We start from the raw sequence: 20,000 nt of genomic DNA on the forward strand, positions 1-20,000 counted from the left end.
GATTAAGACCTGCCGAAATGCTGCCGTACTAGTGGCTTTACAAGAGTAAATACCATGTATGTATCCCTCACAAACCCAATGTACCTTCTAGTATGTATATATATATACATATATATATATATATATAATATATATATATATATATATATATATATATATTATATATATATATATATATATATATATATATATATATTGTTGGGGTTTCACCTCTCTATTATTCTCTACCCTTACTCTGGGGTAGCAATAGTTACGCTCAAGGTAACTCACCGTAGCCCTGCGGGTCTTCCCTCGATCCTCACGGCGCCACTGCACGCCAGGAGAGTCTCCCAGTCAATCTTAACGGCCTCTTATTAAGAAAGAGTGAGAACACGACTCGTCACATCGACTGTCGTGTGCCCTCCCCAACAATAGGGCTCTACGGTTAAACACAAGATCGCCAACTGGTGTTTAAGGTGGCCAGTAACACCCTCAGTGGACTGGTGTATTCAGTGGTAGCCTTGGCAAGGTCACACTCAAAGATCAGGAATCAGGCAGGTACTTATTGTTATCACTCTATGCTTACAGTATAGTATAGCCACAAGATCAATGGAGGGGATGATAAAACACAAAGAGAGTTTTGTATTTTACTTAAAATGTATGAAAGATGTCACAAGGCCACACAATAATCATAAATCAACTGATCCTGACTCGGCCGGTAATTCCCACGGATATTATGCGACCGCTAGAGGGCAACACTCTCCCCTCCTCATCAAGTGTCAAGAACAGCTGATCGCAATGGACTCTCCGCGCGAAATTTGCTTGTTTGCTAGATTCACGCGCGCGTTTCTTTAAATTCTCCAATATTACTAGAAACTCGCACACTCGATATTGGCACAAATAAACCGAATTACTTAGTTACACTGTACTCAGGCTCAAACAGTCTTTTCTACAATCAATTCTACAATGATTCACTGTAATGGTCTTACACTGTTATTTATCCAACAATATATTATGAAATATTAACACGGGAGTTTTCAGTACTTTCTCTCGTGGGCGATAACGCAATTCACTGTACTCACAAATGATTATTCACTGAATGAACATAGACATATATATGGTATATAAATCAATCATCAATACATGGAAAATAAATAGTTTCTGGGCACATAGCCTAACCTCCAAATACTGGCATAATATTATATATAATTTACCACTATATGTTCATATCAAAATCTATAGAAAGATATACACAACACAGTAAATTTATCACTGGTTCCTGGTGCCTGTACACACCAATAATCAACATGAATATACAAGTACTCTTGATAGTACTGTCTAGCACACTGGTGCTTTACCGTGACATAGGTGAGACTTGCTCACGACATATAAAATCTTCAGGCTAGATAATATAGCCAATATATAGCTAACTAAAGGGGAATGGGGAGGGAACTAGAACCACCTACTTCACCCTATCCTCCGATGAGAGTCGAGATGTAGCTCCTGGTCCTCGTGTCGGGAACGCCCCCACACTACACGTCGTCGTGTCCTACCAGAGCCTCTCGTCGTCCCACCGTTTAGCGCGTCGTCTCCGTGCCTCCTCACTGCAGGTCCGTCCTCCTTCTTGACTTCTTGAAGGTTGGAGTCGGTCTCCTGGCCGTCGTCTTCTCCCAGCAACGGCTGTCGCCTACGTCTCAGCTACAGTCGTTCGGTTTCCCCAAATAGTCCTCTCTTCCTCAGCTACCCAGTGGCTCTGTCAGCCACTACGCTGTCACAACTGGTGAATTGCCACAGACGTCAATATACGTCACTGCACGGCTTCACTGCTACTGGCACAGTACCTGACTGGAGCACTTGTTGCTCAAATAACCGTCAATTCCCTCTCTGGTTCAACACATGAACTAGGGAAGACTTCTCAGAGTACTGGCGGACTTCAGGTGACGCGTAAATCCACGGTAGTGGGAAACAGCCGTCCGACAGACAGGACCACTCGTCGCACGTCCGACCTCTATGACGTGTCGTGTCTGACTGCTGGCGCCAGGCCCGGCGCGCTGGCCGGACCCCCATTCCTTCGTGACGTCACTTTCGCCACGGGAGGTTTTCATTGGCTTCCCGGTGCCACACTGCTGTCGGTGACCAATCCGGTGCCACTGACGTCACACGGTTTTGGCGGGAGATCAGAGAGGTAAGCGCCATCTTGGCTCCCTAAAGGGCCTAAACCACAGGCCAAAATATTACTATTTCACAAATTTCTCGGCTCTCCGAGAACACTCCACTCTCTCCCATATATCAAATTGTAGCCTGCAACGTAGAGACGCTTGGGAAAAGCAGACATGACTCTTACTGCAGGTGTGGGAGAATTATAAGGGGGGGAACTCCGTCACATACCCCTCCCCTTAAAATAAGAGTCATGTCTGTTTAGTGTATGCGGGGTAGGGCATCCGCTACTACGTCGTCCTTCCCCATGATGTGCTTGACCTTGATCCTTGTCAGATTCTCAGTGCGGGTGAGACTGGTGCCGTCCGCCCTGGACACTTTACTTTCCTCCTCCGGGAGTTCTCGGTCCCTCGGTACACTCAGACCCGTTTTCCGCCTGGGTTTCTCGGGTATTCGTTCCGTCCCGCTTGGCGGCTCTACCTTCCACAGTGAAGAAAGGTCTCAGGCGGTCTGCGCGACACACCTGTTTCTTTCGGGTCCATCCGGCTTCCCAATCTCGTACAACACTGGACCCAACCGTCGCAGCACTCGGTATGGTCTCTTGAACCGCGACCTGGTCACTCTACCTCTACCTGGCAGCACAACCAATACTTTGGATCCGGCCTGAAAATCCCTCTGCGCAGCTCTCCTGTCGCACCACTCCGACATCTTACGTTGCGCCTTCTTCAGGAGTTTCCTAGCCAGTCCCTTCGCTCTAGTGAGACGTTCTTTGAACTTCTGGACGTATTTTTTCACCGTTCCCACGGTTGCTCCTGGCGTCCATCGTTCCTTCAGCATGAATAGCATGGCATATATAATATAGATAAATGGAAAGTAAGCCTTCTCAGGACCCACACGTCCTCCTTCGGCCTTACTAACCAATTCGGGGAACTCCTCTTGCTGTAACTCTCCGAGACGAGTGCGGTTTACCCCTGGAGAACTGGTGAGTGTCACCTGCAACTCACCATTCGGGCTACTTTCGCCCTCCGCTCGTCCTCCGGGTCCTACGCAGAGGTGATCTGTTCCCAGGCTGTCAGTCGACTCCTCAGCCCCATCAGATCCACAACCCCCCTGGTTCTTCGCGTTGTCTCGGTGTCACAGTACAAACTGGTATCGCCACCGGTGCGATTCCCTTCTCGTCCCCACAGGCGTTCAACTCTCCGCCTGTCTTCCTGTATTGTTCTATGTACTCTTCGCCTTTCACGAGATGTGGGAGGACGTATCCTTCACATGCGTCATTCCCCAAGATGACCTGCGCCTCCATCTTGGGCATTGATGTACAGACTCCCACCACTAGGGTCTGGCAGCCATAGTCGGAATCTAAAGTTACCTGGTGTAGGGGCATCCTCACTGGGCCTCCCACAGTGGCCACCCGTGCCACCCCCACACTGGTACTTTCGTAACCCTCGGGGAACAGGGTTTCACTTACCAGGGTAAAGTCAGCCCCGGTATCTCTTAGCATCTTCACTGGGATGGGGTCTGCGACCCCCATCCTTACGGTTCCTTGACACATGAATGGGTGAACTTTCTTCTCCCCATTTAGCACGGGTTCATCCCGCACTCCCTCGGCCCTCTGGTCCTCGAACATCACTAAAGCAACGTGTCCTCGCTGCTTAGGGCGTCTGCATTCCCGCGCGACGTGTCCGAATATTCCGCAGTTGTAGCAGCGGCCCCTCGGCGGAGACCATCCGCCACCGCTCGCCTTAGCACTGCCTCCAGAGACCGTCACACCCTGTGTCTTTCCCGCCTCACTTGTCGTTTCTTTCCCTGTAGTAATAGTTCCCGAGCTCTCAGCTTGGTTCTCCCCTATCGGCTCTACAACACCTTTTGTTCCTCGGGTGTTCCAACTTGAGAAATGGGACTTGGGAGAACTCGCTCCTGTCCTCCACCCATCCGTCCTTCTATAACTCCTATCGTTTCCGACGTATGCGGGTGGTCGGTTCTGTCCCTCTCGGCGTGGGCGTAGGGCTTCTTCTAGCATGTCGGCCCGGTCGGCTGCGGCCCTCAGGTCCTTTATGTCCGCCTCCTTTACCCTCATCCTGATCTCAGGAGAGAGCACGGACATAAACTTTTCCATGGCCATTAGTTCCTTGACCTCTTCGACCGACCTTGCTTCTTCAGAGTCCAGCCACTTAAGGAGCTTTCTTTCTATGTCCCTCGCCGTCTCCGCATACGATTTTCCTGGCAACCGGGTACATTCTCTAAACCTCTTTCGGTAACACTCTGGCGTGAGCTTAAAGGAACGGAGCACAGCTCGTTTTACCGCATCGTAGTTAGTGCATTCTTGGAAGTCGAGCATAGTGAAGGCTTGGCGAGCTTCCCCTGTGAGCCTTCCTTGGACCAACTCCGCCCACTCCGCCCTCGGCCACCTCTTCATAGCAGCAACTCTCTCAAAGTGATCGAAGAAACTTTCGGCTTCACTAGGCACAAAGACCGGCAGGTCTCGTTCCCTCACTCGTCGGTCTTCCTGTGGCGGGGCAGGGGCACCTAGTCCCAGTTCAGCTCGCTTCAGCTCCACCTCCTGGTTGGCTTCTATTTCCATTTGTCTCAGCCTAACTTCTTGCTCTCGTTCTTCCCTGCGTAGCTGTGCTTCTCGTTCCTCACGCTTCGTCTGTGCTTCTCGCTCCTGTTCTTCCCGGCGCAGCTGTGCTTCTCGCTCCTGTTCTTCCCGGCGCAGCTGTGCTTCTCGCTCCTCACGCTTCATCTGTGCTTCTCGCTCCTGTTCTTCTTTGCGCAGCTGTGCTTCTTCTCTCCTCAGCTGCGCTTCTGCTTCCCGCTCTTCCTTGCGCTGTTGTGCCTCTTCTCTCCTCAGCTGCGCTTCTCGCTCTTCTCTGCGCTGCTGTGCCTCTCGCTCTTCTTTGCGCTGCTGTGCCTCTAGCTGCAGCTTCATTATTTCCAGCTTAATGCTGTGCCTGCTGCCGCTGGATCCCCTGCTGCTTCCACCAATACTCAAGTGTTCACCCTCACTGGCAGGTGTTTGGGGCCGTTCCTCCCCCAAAGCTTCGTCTCGAGCCTTTAGCTGAGCCATTATCTCTAGTCTTCTTTCACCAACTCGGGCAGATTTCAGCTTTATTCCAAAATGATCCGCTATAGCCTGTAACTGTGCCTTGGTGCACTCTTCCAGCACCTGTACGTCTCTAGAATCAATAAACCTCGTCACTTTATCATCCTCCATCTTGTGCTATGAGTGATAACCTTCACCTGATCTCTAACACCACTGCCAAGTACCACTGCAACCTTTACTCCGATCTACATCCTGGCAAGGTCGCCAATGTTGGGGTTTCCACCTCTCTATTATTCTCTACCCTTACTCTGGGGTGAGCAATAGTTACGCTCAAGGTAACTCACCGTAGCCCTGCGGGTCTTCCCTCGATCCTCACGGCGCCACTGCACGCCAGGAGAGTCTCCCAGTCAATCTTAACGGCCTCTTATTAAGAAAGAGTGAGAACACGACTCGTTCACCTCGACTGTCGTGTGCCCTCCCCAACAATAGGGCTCTACGGTTAAACACAAGATCGCCAACTGGTGTTTAAGGTGGCCAGTAACACCCTCAGTGGACTGGTGTATTCAGTGGTAGCCTTGGCAAGGTCACACTCAAAGATCAGGATTCAGGCAGGTACTTATTGTTATCACTCTATGCTTACAGGTATAGTATAGCCACAAGATCAATGGAGGGGATGATAAAAACACAAAGAGAGTTTTGTATTTTACTTAAAATGTATGAAAGATGTCACAAGGCCACACAATAATCATAAATCAACTGATCCTGACTCGGCCAGTAATTCCCACGGATATTATGCGACCGCTAGAGGGCAACACTCTCCCCTCCTCATCAAGTGTCAAGAACAGCTGATCGCAATGGACTCTCCGCGCGAAATTTGCTTGTTTGCTAGATTCACGCGCGCGGTTTCTTTAAATTCTCCAATATTACTAGGAACTCGCACACTCTATATTGGCACAAATAAACCGAATTACTTAGTTACACTGTACTCAGGCTCAAACAGTCTTTTCTACAATCAATTCTACAATGATTCACTGTAATGGTCTTACACTGTTATTTATCCAACAATATATAATGAAATATTAACACGGGAGTTTTCAGTACTTTCTCTCGTGGGCGATAACGCAACGATTCACTGTACTCACAAATGATTATTCACTGAATGGACATAGACATATATATGGTATATAAATCAATCATCAATACATGGAAAATAAATAGTTTCTGGGCACATAGCCTAACCTCCAAATACCGGCATAATATTATATATAATTTACCACTATATGTTCATATCAAAATCTATAGAAAGATATACACAACACAGTAAATTTATCACTGGTTCCTGGTGCCTGTACACACCAATAATCAACATGAATAATACAAGTACTCTTGATAGTACTGTCTAGCACACTGGTGCTTTACCGTGACATAGGTGAGACTTGCTCACGACATATAAAATCTTCAGGCTAGATAATATAGCCAAATAATATAGCTAACTAAAGGGGAATGGGGAGGGAACTAGAACCACCTACTTCACCCTATCCTCCGATGAGAGTCGAGATGTAGCTCCTGGTCCTCGTGTCGGGAACGCCCCCACACTACACGTCGTCGTGTCCTACCAGAGCCTCTCGTCGTCCCACCGTTTAGCGCGTCGTCTCCGTGCCTCCTCACTGCAGGTCCGTCCTCCTTCTTGACTTCTTGAAGGTTGGAGTCGGTCTCCTGGCCATCGTCTTCTCCCAGCAACGGCTGTCGCCTACGTCTCAGCTACAGTCGTTCGGTTTCCCCAAATAGTCCTCTCTTCCTCAGCTACCCAGTGGCTCTGTCAGCCACTACGCTGTCACAAACTGGTGAATTGCCACAGACGTCAATATACGTCACTGCACGGCTTCACTGCTACTGGCACAGTACCTGACTGGAGCACTTGTTGCTCAAATAACCGTCAATTCCCTCTTCTGGTTCAACACATGAACTAGGGAAGACTTCTCAGAGTACTGGCGGACTTCAGGTGACGCGTAAATCCACGGTAGTGGGAAACAGCCGTCCGACAGACAGGACCACTCGTCGCACGTCCGACCTCTATGACGTGTCGTGTCTGACTGCTGGCGCCAGCCCGGCGCGCTGGCCGGACCCCCTTCCTTCGTGACGTCACTTTCGCCACGGGAGGTTTTCATTGGCTCCCGGTGCCACACTGCTGTCGGTGACCAATCCGGTGCCACTGACGTCACACGGTTTTGGCGGAAGATCAGAGAGGTAAGCGCCATCTTGGCTCCCTAAAGGGCCTAAACCACAGGCCAAAATATTACTATTTCACAAATTTCTCGGCTCTCCGAGAACACTCCACTCTCTCCCATATATCAAATTGTAGCCTGCAACGTAGAGAACGCTTGGGAAAAGCAGACATGACTCTTACTGCAGGTGTGGGAGAATTATAAGGGGGGGAACTCCGTCACAATATATATATATATATATATGCAAACAAGCCTGAATGGTCCCCAGGACTATATACAACTGAAAACTCACACCCCAGAAGTGACTCGAACCCATACTCCCACAACTGGTATGTACAGGGACGCCTTAATCCGCTTGACCATCACGACCGGACATAAGGAAGTGATAGCCGAGGCTATATGAACCACTTCCCCGCCGGCACTCGGATGGTAATCTTGGGCATAGCATTTTATCAAATCACCTCATTCTTTGGGGCACACGTGAGGAACACAAATGCAAACAAGCCTGAATGGTCCCCAGGACTATATACAACTGAAAACTCACACCCCAGAAGTGACTCGAACCCATACTCCCACAACTGGTATGTACAGGGACGCCTTAATCCGCTTGACCATCACGACCGGACATAAGGAAGTGATAGCCGAGGCTATATGAACCACTTCCCCGCCGGCACTCGGATGGTAATCTTGGGCATAGCATTTTATCAAATCACCTCATTCTTTGGGGCACACGTGAGGAACACAAATGCAAACAAGCCTGAATGGTCCCCAGGACTATATACAACTGAAAACTCACACCCCAGAAGTGACTCGAACCCATACTCCCACAACTGGTATGTACAGGGACGCCTTAATCCGCTTGACCATCACGACCGGACATAAGGAAGTGATAGCCGAGGCTATATGAACCACTTCCCCGCCGGCACTCGGATGGTAATCTTGGGCATAGCATTTTATCAAATCACCTCATTCTTTGGGGCACACGTGAGGAACACAAATGCAAACAAGCCTGAATGGTCCCCAGGACTATATACAACTGAAAACTCACACCCCAGAAGTGACTCGAACCCATACTCCCACAACTGGTATGTACAGGGACGCCTTAATCCGCTTGACCATCACGACCGGACATAAGGAAGTGATAGCCGAGGCTATATGAACCACTTCCCCGCCGGCACTCGGATGGTAATCTTGGGCATAGCATTTTATCAAATCACCTCATTCTTTGGGGCACACGTGAGGAACACAAATGCAAACAAGCCTGAATGGTCCCCAGGACTATATACAACTGAAAACTCACACCCCAGAAGTGACTCGAACCCATACTCCCACAACTGGTATGTACAGGGACGCCTTAATCCGCTTGACCATCACGACCGGACATAAGGAAGTGATAGCCGAGGCTATATGAACCACTTCCCCGCCGGCACTCGGATGGTAATCTTGGGCATAGCATTTTATCAAATCACCTCATTCTTTGGGGCACACGTGAGGAACACAAATGCAAACAAGCCTGAATGGTCCCCAGGACTATATACAACTGAAAACTCACACCCCAGAAGTGACTCGAACCCATACTCCCACAACTGGTATGTACAGGGACGCCTTAATCCGCTTGACCATCACGACCGGACATAAGGAAGTGATAGCCGAGGCTATATGAACCACTTCCCCGCCGGCACTCGGATGGTAATCTTGGGCATAGCATTTTATCAAATCACCTCATTCTTTGGGGCACACGTGAGGAACACAAATGCAAACAAGCCTGAATGGTTTTATCAAATCAAGCCTGATTTGATAAAATGCTATGCCCAAGATTACCATCCGAGTGCCGGCGGGGAAGTGGTTCATATAGCCTCGGCTATCACTTCCTTATGTCCGGTCGTGATGGTCAAGCGGATTAAGGCGTCCCTGTACATACCAGTTGTGGGAGTATGGGTTCGAGTCACTTCTGGGGTGTGAGTTTTCAGTTGTATATAGTCCTGGGGACCATTCAGGCTTGTTTGCATTTGTGTTCCTCACGTGTGCCCCAAAGAATGAGGTGATTTGATAAAATGCTATGCCCAAGATTACCATCCGAGTGCCGGCGGGGAAGTGGTTCATATAGCCTCGGCTATCACTTCCTTATGTCCGGTCGTGATGGTCAAGCGGATTAAGGCGTCCCTGTACATACCAGTTGTGGGAGTATGGGTTCGAGTCACTTCTGGGGTGTGAGTTTTCAGTTGTATATAGTCCTGGGGACCATTCAGGCTTGTTTGCATTTGTGTTCCTCACGTGTGCCCCAAAGAATGAGGTGATTTGATAAAATGCTATGCCCAAGATTACCATCCGAGTGCCGGCGGGGAAGTGGTTCATATAGCCTCGGCTATCACTTCCTTATGTCCGGTCGTGATGGTCAAGCGGATTAAGGCGTCCCTGTACATACCAGTTGTGGGAGTATGGGTTCGAGTCACTTCTGGGGTGTGAGTTTTCAGATATATATATATATATATATATATATATATATATATATATATATATATATATATATATATATTGGTAGCAGTCTTTCCTGTAGACATATATTATTAAATATGACCGAAAAAGTAAGATTAATAATTCTAACACGAATTTTCTCGATCTTTCTTATGTTTCTTTTCACTGTTGATGGTAATTGAAAAATCAATTCTCCAAAATTCATTTTTATTTCTAGTGTGACGCGACACTAGAACGCATTTCGTAATAACTTATTACATTTTCAAAGACTTTTAGTTTACACACACACAACTATTACCTGCAAACACTAAACAGAGTTCTTACTTATGCTATGATTTAAACAGCTTTCATTTTTCATTTTATACCCGCATTTTGGGTGAGGTGATATGTTACAACAGTTTTGGATGAGGTGAACAAAACTTTCAACACAGGATAGAACACGAAACAATGGGTATTGAAGGTAAGAATGGAAGTAATTGCAGAGGGCCTATTGGCCCATATTTCTTGATGCTTCTGTATTGGAGCGGAGTCTTGAAGTGGGTAGAATATAGTTGTGTATATTCACAACTATATTCTACCCACTTCAAGACTCCGCTCCAATATAGAAGCATCAAGAAATATGGGCCAATAGGCCCTCTGCAATTACTTTCATTCTTACCTTCAATACCCATTGTTTCGTGTTCTATCCTGTGTTGAAAGTTTTGTTCACCTCGTAGGCCTGGGGCCTCGTAGCCTGGTGGATAGCACGCAGGACTCGTAATTCTGTGGCGCGGGTTCGATTCCCGCACGAGGCAGAAACAAATGGGCAAAGTTTCTTTCACCCTGAATGCCCCTGTTACCTAGCAGTAAATAGGTACCTGGGAGTTAGTCAGCTGTCACGGGCTGCTTCCTGGGGGTGGAGGCCTGGTCGAGGACCGGGCCGCGGGGACACTAAAAAAGCCCCGAAATCATCTCAAGATAACCTCATCCAAAACTGTTGTACCATATCACCTCACCCAAAATGCGGGTATAAAATGAAAAATGAAAGCTGAGTAAATCATAGCATAAGTAAGAACTCTGTTTAGTGTTTGCAGGTAATAGTTGTGTGTGTGTAAACTAAAAGTCTTTGAAAATGTAATAAGTTATTACGAAATGCGTTCTAGTGTCACGTCACACTAGAAATAAAAATGAATTTTGGAGAATTGATTTTTCAATTACCATCAACAGTGAAAAGAATATATATATATATATATATATATATATATATATATATATATATATATATATATATATATATATATTAGTATATTTTAGTAACAGTCTTTCTTGTAAACATATATTATTAAATATGACCGAAAAAGTAAGATACTTATACTTACTTACTTTTTCGGTCATATTTAATAATAATAATAATAATAATAATAATAATAATAATAATAATTTTATTTAGGCAAAGGTACATACATAAAGAGATTTTACAAAGTTTGTTGGCTTTATAGATAGGAGCTAGTACATACAATGCCTAAAGCCACTATTACGCAAAGCGTTTCGGGCAGGAAAAAACACTACTGACTAAAGCTTAAAAACTAATGGGTAAAAAGAAAAAATGCGTTGAGTACAAATAAAAATAGAGGTAAAAGAGGGGGGAACATTGTTGAAAAAACAGCACAAATACAATTACAAATTGTAAGAGTATATTTTACTCTTACAAAATTGCACCACGACATGAGGGAGGCTAGCTGGTCGCTAGGAGCTCTCTCTTCTCTGGCTGGTGTTCGTGCGGATAAGATCTACTCTGTGGCTGCACCCCTACTCTTCTCCCTTCTCCTCTTACTTATTTCCCTTACCTGAAGTTCCTGTATCCTTAAGTTAAGTACGGGGCATTATTAAGTGTACCTACTCTGGTAGTAACGATTGGTGAGACCTGGGGGTAGTATTTGCCAGTGTTTTGGGTACCCCTAAGTGTTGTGTTTTGTATTAGGGTCCCACGTGGTTTCCCTACCCTAAGCTGCATCCAGCTTCAGTGCTTATCCAGTAGTACTTTACCCTACCTTGTTATTAGTGTAAACCTTGTATCCTGTCTAAGTGGACCAAGGCTTTTAACGTAAGATAGCGTGGTAAAGTTATTATTATTATTGTTATTGGTGTGAGTGTATATGGGGGGTTGTTAAGGGGTTAATAAATAAGTACATGAATTACAGAGTATCCCTTCTTCCAGTGTGGGAGCGCATTGATCAACCCTTAGACTAACATATATGGTCTTGTAGCAAGTTATTACTACTGTGGATAGTTTATTTTGGGGGCCGGGCCTTTTAGCTCTCCCATATTTGATACTCTTGTCTTCTAACTACCCTTACCCCTTAATAGTACCAGTACCCCATAGAAGCCCCACATCTATTTTTGTAACAAGTGGGGGCCTGTCCGGGATGAACATTATAAGTGTAAAAAATAAGATTCTTGAGTGCCAAAATTAAAATTTTTTGTTTTCCGCAGAACGGTTGTGTGCTAGCCTAGGGTCCAGCTCATCTAGCAAAGGACATTCTTGCACTGACTGGACACCCAGCTGGATCCCTTCACGATTAAGGTTAGTGTGGCCTTGTGTTAGGGGCCGTGCAAATTTTTGTTTTTTTTTTCCAATTATTATTTTTTAGTTTTTTCTTTGGCTGGGAGCTAAAATTATTAGTGATGTCTTCTGAAATGCAGAAACTGGCAAGGGAGCCTTCAGTGGTAGAGATAAAGAAACTTAAAAAGTCTAATTTAGTATTGTTAGGCCAGGAATTTGGCCTAGAATTAAATGTCGCAGATAAAAAGTGGACTTTGGTGAATGAAATATTACAACATTGTATTGATGAAGAACTATTGGCAAGTGATACACCTTTATCTTTACACCTTTGTCCCCTAACATAGGGGACATCAACCTAGCAGTGCAATCTTTTCTACAAACAACTCTTAGCCTTTATAACACCCACTGTCCTAGGCTTACAAAACAAGTCACAAGCAAAAGGCTAAACAATCCTTGGCTTACAAAGGGAATACTGAAATCCATTAACAAAAAACACGACCTTGAGAAGAAGTATAGGTTAGGAATTGTCTCCAAAGAATTCTCAAAGAATTACTCATTATTGCTATCTAAGATAATTAGACGAGCCAAAACTAAATACTACGAAGATAAATTTACTCAAATAAAGAGCAACATTAAACAAACTTGGAGCACAATTTCACAAATATTGGGATCAAAGAAATCTTTAAATAACAAACCGACTCTCCTGTCTAATAACGATGGTCAGCTTTCAGCCTCTGATTCTGCTATTGAGTTCAATAGGTTCTTCTCTTCCATTGGTTCATCCCTTGCAAATGATATTCCATCTTCCAGTACTGACATTAAGGACTATCTTACAGGTAACTATCCACAGTCTCTGTACCTAAAGCCTATTAACTCCACTGACGTCAATGAGATAATCCTTTCCCTTAAAACCAAGTCTGGTGCCCTTGAGGAGATACCAACTTTAATTTACAAAAAAGCCTCCAGATCTTTAGCCCCTGCTATTGCTTTGCTCTTCAACAAGTCACTTGAACTCCAAACCTTTCCAGATATTCTAAAAAAAGCGAGAGTAACGCCTGTCCACAAATGTGGTGACCCCACAGATGTTAACAACTACAGACCTATATCAATCCTGCCAAACTTGTCAAAAATTTTTGAAAAACTTATATATAAGCAGCTTTACTCATATCTAGCCAAACTCAATATACTTAGCCCTTGCCAATATGGCTTCAGACCCAAAAAAAGCACTAACGATGCACTCATTAGTATGCTTAACTCGATTCATACAGCTCTTGATAAAAAGGAGTTCCCTGTTGGGTTATTTGTGGACCTGCGTAAAGCTTTTGATACTGTCAACCACCATAACCTTCTTCTTAAATTACATCATTATGGAGTCAGAGGACACTCCCTACAATACCTCGAGTCCTACCTTACTGACAGGCTCCAATATGTTTCTGTGAATAATACAATTTCTCCCACCCTACCCATCAACATTGGTGTTCCTCAGGGCAGCATACTTGGCCCTCTCCTCTTTCTCATCTACATTAATGACCTTCCAAATGCCTCCCAACACCTCAAACCAATTCTATTTGCTGACGACACAACCTTCATTTACTCCAGTCCTGACCCTCTTGCTCTAAATGCCACAGTAAATACTGAGCTAAATAAAGTCCATCTTTGGCTAACTGCCAACAAACTCACCCTTAACATTGACAAAACTTTCTATATTCTGTTTGGCAATAAATCCTCTAGTCTTATAAATCTCAAAATAAACAATACCCAAATTTGTAACAAATTAGATGGCAAATTCCTTGGCATTCTCATTGACCACAAGCTGAATTTCCAGGGACACATTCTAAATATATCAAAAAAAGTTTCAAAAACTGTGGGCATTCTTTCTAAGATCAGATATTATGTACCACGCCCTGCCCTGGTGACTCTCTATTACTCCCTTATCTATCCTTATCTCAACTATGGTATTTGTGCTTGGGGTTCTACTACCCAAAATCACTTACGTCCTCTAATTACCCAACACAAAGCCGCTATTAGAACAATATCCAACTCTGGCCCCAGACATCACTCGGTACCCCTACTCAAATCTCTGAATATTTTTTTTTTTTTTTTTTTTTTTTTTTTTTTTTTTTTTTTTTTTTTTTTTTTTTTAATATGTTAGATATTAAGTCACTGCACATTCTCTCATGTGTATTATACATATATAAAACGCTAAACTATAATGCCAATCCTGATCTTAAAAGCTTCATAGAAGGATGTAACAGAACCCATGAGCACCACACCAGAAATAAATACAGTTTTGATATTCCTAGAGTACGTCTTAATCAAACTAGAAATGCTCTGCAAATCAAGGGGCCCAGAATGTGGAATGACCTTCCCAACCATGTTAAAGACTGTACCTCTCTCAACCAGTTTAAGATAAAAACTAAACACTACCTAATAAATTCCCTGTAATCTACCTCACTCCTCTATTGTCAACCCATGTCTGTTATTTTCTTTTTTTTTTAATCAACACTGTTTGTCAACCTATTGTATTTGTGCTGCTTTTTCAGTCATGTTCCCCCTTTTTTTATCTTTATTTGTATTTGTTCTCAACACTTTTTATTCTTTATGCTCAATTAGTATTAAGTTCTAGATATTAATGTTTTTCTTGCCCGAAACGCACTGCGTAATAGTGGCTTTAGGCATTGTATGTACTAGCTCTATATATCAATCCATTAATGTAACATCACTTGTATGTATATACCTTACCTGAATAAACATCTGAATCTGAATCTGAATAAACATCTTATGCCAGCCTAGCCAAGCAGAAAGTGCAACTCATAGGGAGAGAGAATTAGCTTTAGAGTTAGCAAAAATAAAATTAGAGGAGCAAAGACTCAAAACCGAGGAGGCTAGAATTAGAGTGAATGCCACTGGACCTCCACCTGCCGGGGATTCAAACCCCAGGCATTATGAGAAAAAGCATAACTTGCCTGAATTTTCCGAGTCAGACCCTGAAAGGTTTTTCAACCATTTTCAGAGATTGGCCATGTCCATGAACTGGCCAAAGGAAGAGTGGGTGAAAATCCTACAGGGAAGACTTAGGGGTAAAGCACAAGATATTTTCATAAACATGCCTGACGACGAGTGTTTCGAATATGATAAAGTCAGGGAATGTATTTTGCGGGCATATGAAATTACTCCTGAAGCTCACCGCCAAGTTTATCGTAACCTTAGGCCTACTCACAACCAACCGTCACTGAATTTGTGAATGATCAAATTCGATTATTTGATAGATGGATTCGCTTGGCGAAAGCCGAAACATACGAGGCTCTCAGGAACTTAGTTTTAATGGAGCATTTTATAGATATTATGCCAGAGAACGTATCACATTACATTAGAGGAAGGGTAGAGGTAAATTCTAAAATAGGGGATTTGGCCAAGTTGGCAGAAAACTACCAATTGGCGGGCAAAAGGCCCAATAAAAATAATTATACCCCACAGAGTAGCAAAACTTATACCCACAGCCAGTCCAGACCAGCTCATTCTAACCCTTTACCTAATGCACCTTCTGTTTCAGACATAACTAACCCTGTTAAAGTGTCTAGCCCAACGGCACCTAAAGGTGAACTGAAGGGTAATTCTGTTAGTAATGTCTCTTCTCCCCGACGTTTTTGTGGTCACTGTAATCGTTCAAACCACAATATTAGCCGTTGTTGGCAACTGTACCCAGAAAAAAGACCCAATGCTCTAGTTGTGACACAGGGCTTGAGGCCTTCGGAAGGGTTAGGGAGTAAGACCTCCAACCCACAGTGGTTGGACTTGCTTACCCCATTCTTATCGAAAGGGAGACTACTTTTGTCTGAGGGTTCTTCCTGGAAGGACGTGGTGATCTTCCGAGACACCGGTGCCATCCAGACTTTAATTTTAGAGAGTGCATTGCAAGGTGCCAACACTCTCGACACTGGAGAGGTGGTACTGGTCGAGGGTGTCACTAGTGATACTCGGGCAGTACCCCTCCATAAGGTTACCCTGGAATCTGATTTCCACAAGGGTGTTTGTACAGTCGGAGTCACTTCATACCTACCTTTCCCTAATGTTGATGTAATAGTTGGTAATGATTTAGCAGGGGATAAGGTAGGGGACTCCAGACTGCCTATTATGTTGCCTACCCCTAAGGTTTGCCTGGATCCACCCGCCGCAGAGGATAATGTTGTGTACCCTGCGTGCGCGGTGACCAGGTCTATGGGACTTAAATGTAAGGGCAGCCCTGTGCTTGCCAAGGTGGTAAATCCCGAGGTCACGAGGAGCTTTCCGAGTGGTGAAAACCAAGTGGACCTCGCGGACACATTCATGGCCCGACTCGATGACGTGGCCGAGGACATTGTGGAGAGCCTGCCACCGCCATCTACAGAGAGTAGTGGGGAGGTGGAGGAGAACACTGTTGAGCCTCGGCCAATGGCATCTGACCAAGGCCTAGATGCCTCCTTGAGTGAGTTACAGAAAGCTGACCCCACTCTTGCAGATTGTCATGAGACAGCCGTCTCTATGGAGGAAATTGTAGACGCAGCAACTGGTTACTACTACAATGATCGGATTTTGATGAGAAAATGGAGACCACAGAGTGCTCCCTTGTCAAATGAGTGGGAGGTAGTCCACCAGGTTATGTTGCCAACCTGCTATAGAGAAAGAGTTTTGGCAGCTGCTCATGATGATCCTATGGGGGGACATCAAGGTATAAATATTACGTATCACAAAATTTTAAAGTATTTTTTCTGGCCCAAGCTGAAAAGCGATGTGGCAAAATTTTGTAATGCGTGTGTTGTTTGTCAACTGGTTGGGAAACCAAACCAGACTCCACCTAAAGCTCCTCTAAGGCCTATTGTCGTGCCAGAGGAACCATTTTCTCATGTGGTAATGGACTGTGTTGGACCATTACCTAGAACTAAGTCTGGTAATATTTACCTAATCACGATGATGTGTATCACTACTCGTTACCCAGAGGCTTTTGCTGTAAGGAACATCCGAGCAAAAACTGTTGTTGCTCGTATGTTGCAATTTTTTTCCACTTTTGGACTGCCTCGGGTCGTGCAAACTGACAATGGTACTAATTTTAAGTCTGATGTTTTTGAGCAATTTTGTAAGGAACATGGAATAACTCATAAGGTTTCCAGCCCATACCATCCACAGAGTCAGGGGGTAATTGAACGTTTCCATCTAACTCTGAAGCAGATGTTGAAGACATCGTGCGAGAGTTCCCACACCTTCTGGGATGAGAATTTACTGTATGTTTTGTTTGCGGCTAGAGAGGGATTACAAAGTTCACTGGGCTGTTCTCCTTTTGAGTTAGTCTTTGGCCATAAAGTTCGTGGACCCTTGCAAATGTTACAGGAGAATCTGTTAGGGAACGTAACGTTAACCGAAGGTTCGGCTTTCTTTGCGCAACACCACCAGAGACTCAAGGACTGCAAGGCGCCTGCATTAAAGTATCTTGGCAAGGCCCAAGAAAAGATGAAAGAACGTAACGATGCTAAATCTAAGTTACGGTTATTTCAGCCTGGCGACCCTGTCCTGGTATTAAAGCCTCGACTAGGGAACACTATGTCCCAAGTACGAAGGCCCCTACATTGTGACAGAAAAGACTGGGGACCTCACGTACAAAGTGAGGCACTCTGACAAACGTAACCAGGTAATGCTCATACATGTAAATCGACTGAAGAAGTTCCAGGGCCCAAGGCCCATTGCACTAACCAATGTTTCCATTTCCAGTGAGAGAGGGGATGATTGTTCTGGGGACCCAACTAATCTCATTTTCAATAATTCTAGTTCTGTGAATGCTGTGGAGGGACTGTCCCATTTGCAGATGGCCCAACGTGAAGAGGTGCAGTCGTTGGTTGATGAATTCTCCAGTCTGTTCGGGGAGGTCCCGACCCAGACTGATGCCATTTGCCATGATGTCGAGTTGACGGACTACACTCCCATTCGCCTTCAACCCTATCGGATGAGTCCAGAAAAGAAGGCCATCGTACGGAAGGAGGTCGACTTCTTGCTCCAGCACGGCCTCATCCGGCCGAGCCAGGGCTCTTGGTGCTCGCCCTGCCTTTTGGTCCCCAAACCAGACGGCTCCTGGCGATTATGCACCGACTATCGGCAGCTCAACAAGGTGACCATTGTGGATGCCTATCCGCTGCCCCTCCTCGAGGACTGCATTGACGAGTTGGGAAATGCCAAGTACGTTTCGAAATTCGACCTCTCGAGGTGGTATTATCAAATCCCACTCACTGAACGTGCTAAACAGCTCACTGCGTTCGTGACACCCGAGGGTGTTTTTGAGTATCAAGTGTTACCGTTTGGCTTGCGTAATGCTCCTGCCACGTTCCAGAGACTCACGAACTCTCTACTCGCTAAGGTGCCAAATTGTCGGGCGTATTTAGATGATATCGTGCTGTTTGACAGTAATTGGGCTGACCACATAGCTAGGTTACGCCAGTTGTTTGCCATCTTGAAAAGGGCAAACCTTACCTTAAATGCTAAAAAGTGTCATTTTGGCCAAGGCACAGTGACGTACCTCGGTTATGAAGTGGGCCAAGGAAAAGTGTTACCTCGGCAAGATAAAATCAGTGCCATTCTGGAGTATCCAGTACTAAAGTCTAAAAAGGACGTTCAAAGATTTATCGGTATGTGTGCGTACTATCGACGTTTTTGTCAGAACTTTTCCAGTGTTGCCACTCCTCTCACATACTTGTTGCGGAAAGCCGTTAAATTTAAGTGGTCATCAGACTGTGCAGAGGCATTTAAAAATTTGAAATTGATCTTAGCTTCTGCCCCAGTGCTTGCTAGTCCAAGGTTCGACCGACCGTTTAAAATTCATGTTGACGCGTCTGACTCGGGTGCTGGTGCAGTGTTGTTGCAAACTGGGGATGATCAGGTGGAACACCCAGTATATTATTACTCTGTGAAATTCGACAAGGCGCAACGCAATTATTCAGTGGTAGAAAAAGAGGCGTTGGCGCTAGTGCTAGTGCTAGTGATTTGATGTTGGTATCGTATCCATGAAAAATTCATTTGGGTTATCAATCTTTAGTGTGTTTAATGGCTCGCTGAAAACAGAGTCGTACTGCGTCCTCAGTAGCTCGCTCATTTATTTGTTGTCATCAGTGAAAGTTCCATCTCCCTTTCGCAGGGGCCCGATACTAGATGTGGTTTTTGATCTTGATTTTGCGAATAGGAGAAAAAATATTTCGGATTTCTTTCTATTTCACTGATGGCCTTTTGCTCTCTTCGCCTCTCCTGGGTTTTGTATGATTCTTGTAGCTTCCGTTCAATTGTTTCTATTTCTCTACCTAACCTTCTTCGCCGTTCTTGAGATAGGGTGCGACTCTCGAGTTGTTCCGCGATTCGTTTTCTTCGCCTACATAGGGAACGACGTTCCCGTTCCAATTTGCATCTCTTCCTCTTTTTTCTTAGAGGTATGCGGTTTGAACATATTTCTAGTGCTACTGAGCTTATTTTTTCCAGGCACTGGTTCAGGTTTGCATTTTCTAGCTGTTCTTCCCAGTTTATTTCTGTGAAGTCCTGGTTTATTTGCTCCCAGTTTATCTGTTTA

This window comes from Procambarus clarkii, chromosome 79 (assembly GCF_040958095.1).
Source record: "Procambarus clarkii isolate CNS0578487 chromosome 79, FALCON_Pclarkii_2.0, whole genome shotgun sequence".
Lineage (NCBI taxonomy): Eukaryota > Metazoa > Arthropoda > Malacostraca > Decapoda > Cambaridae > Procambarus > Procambarus clarkii.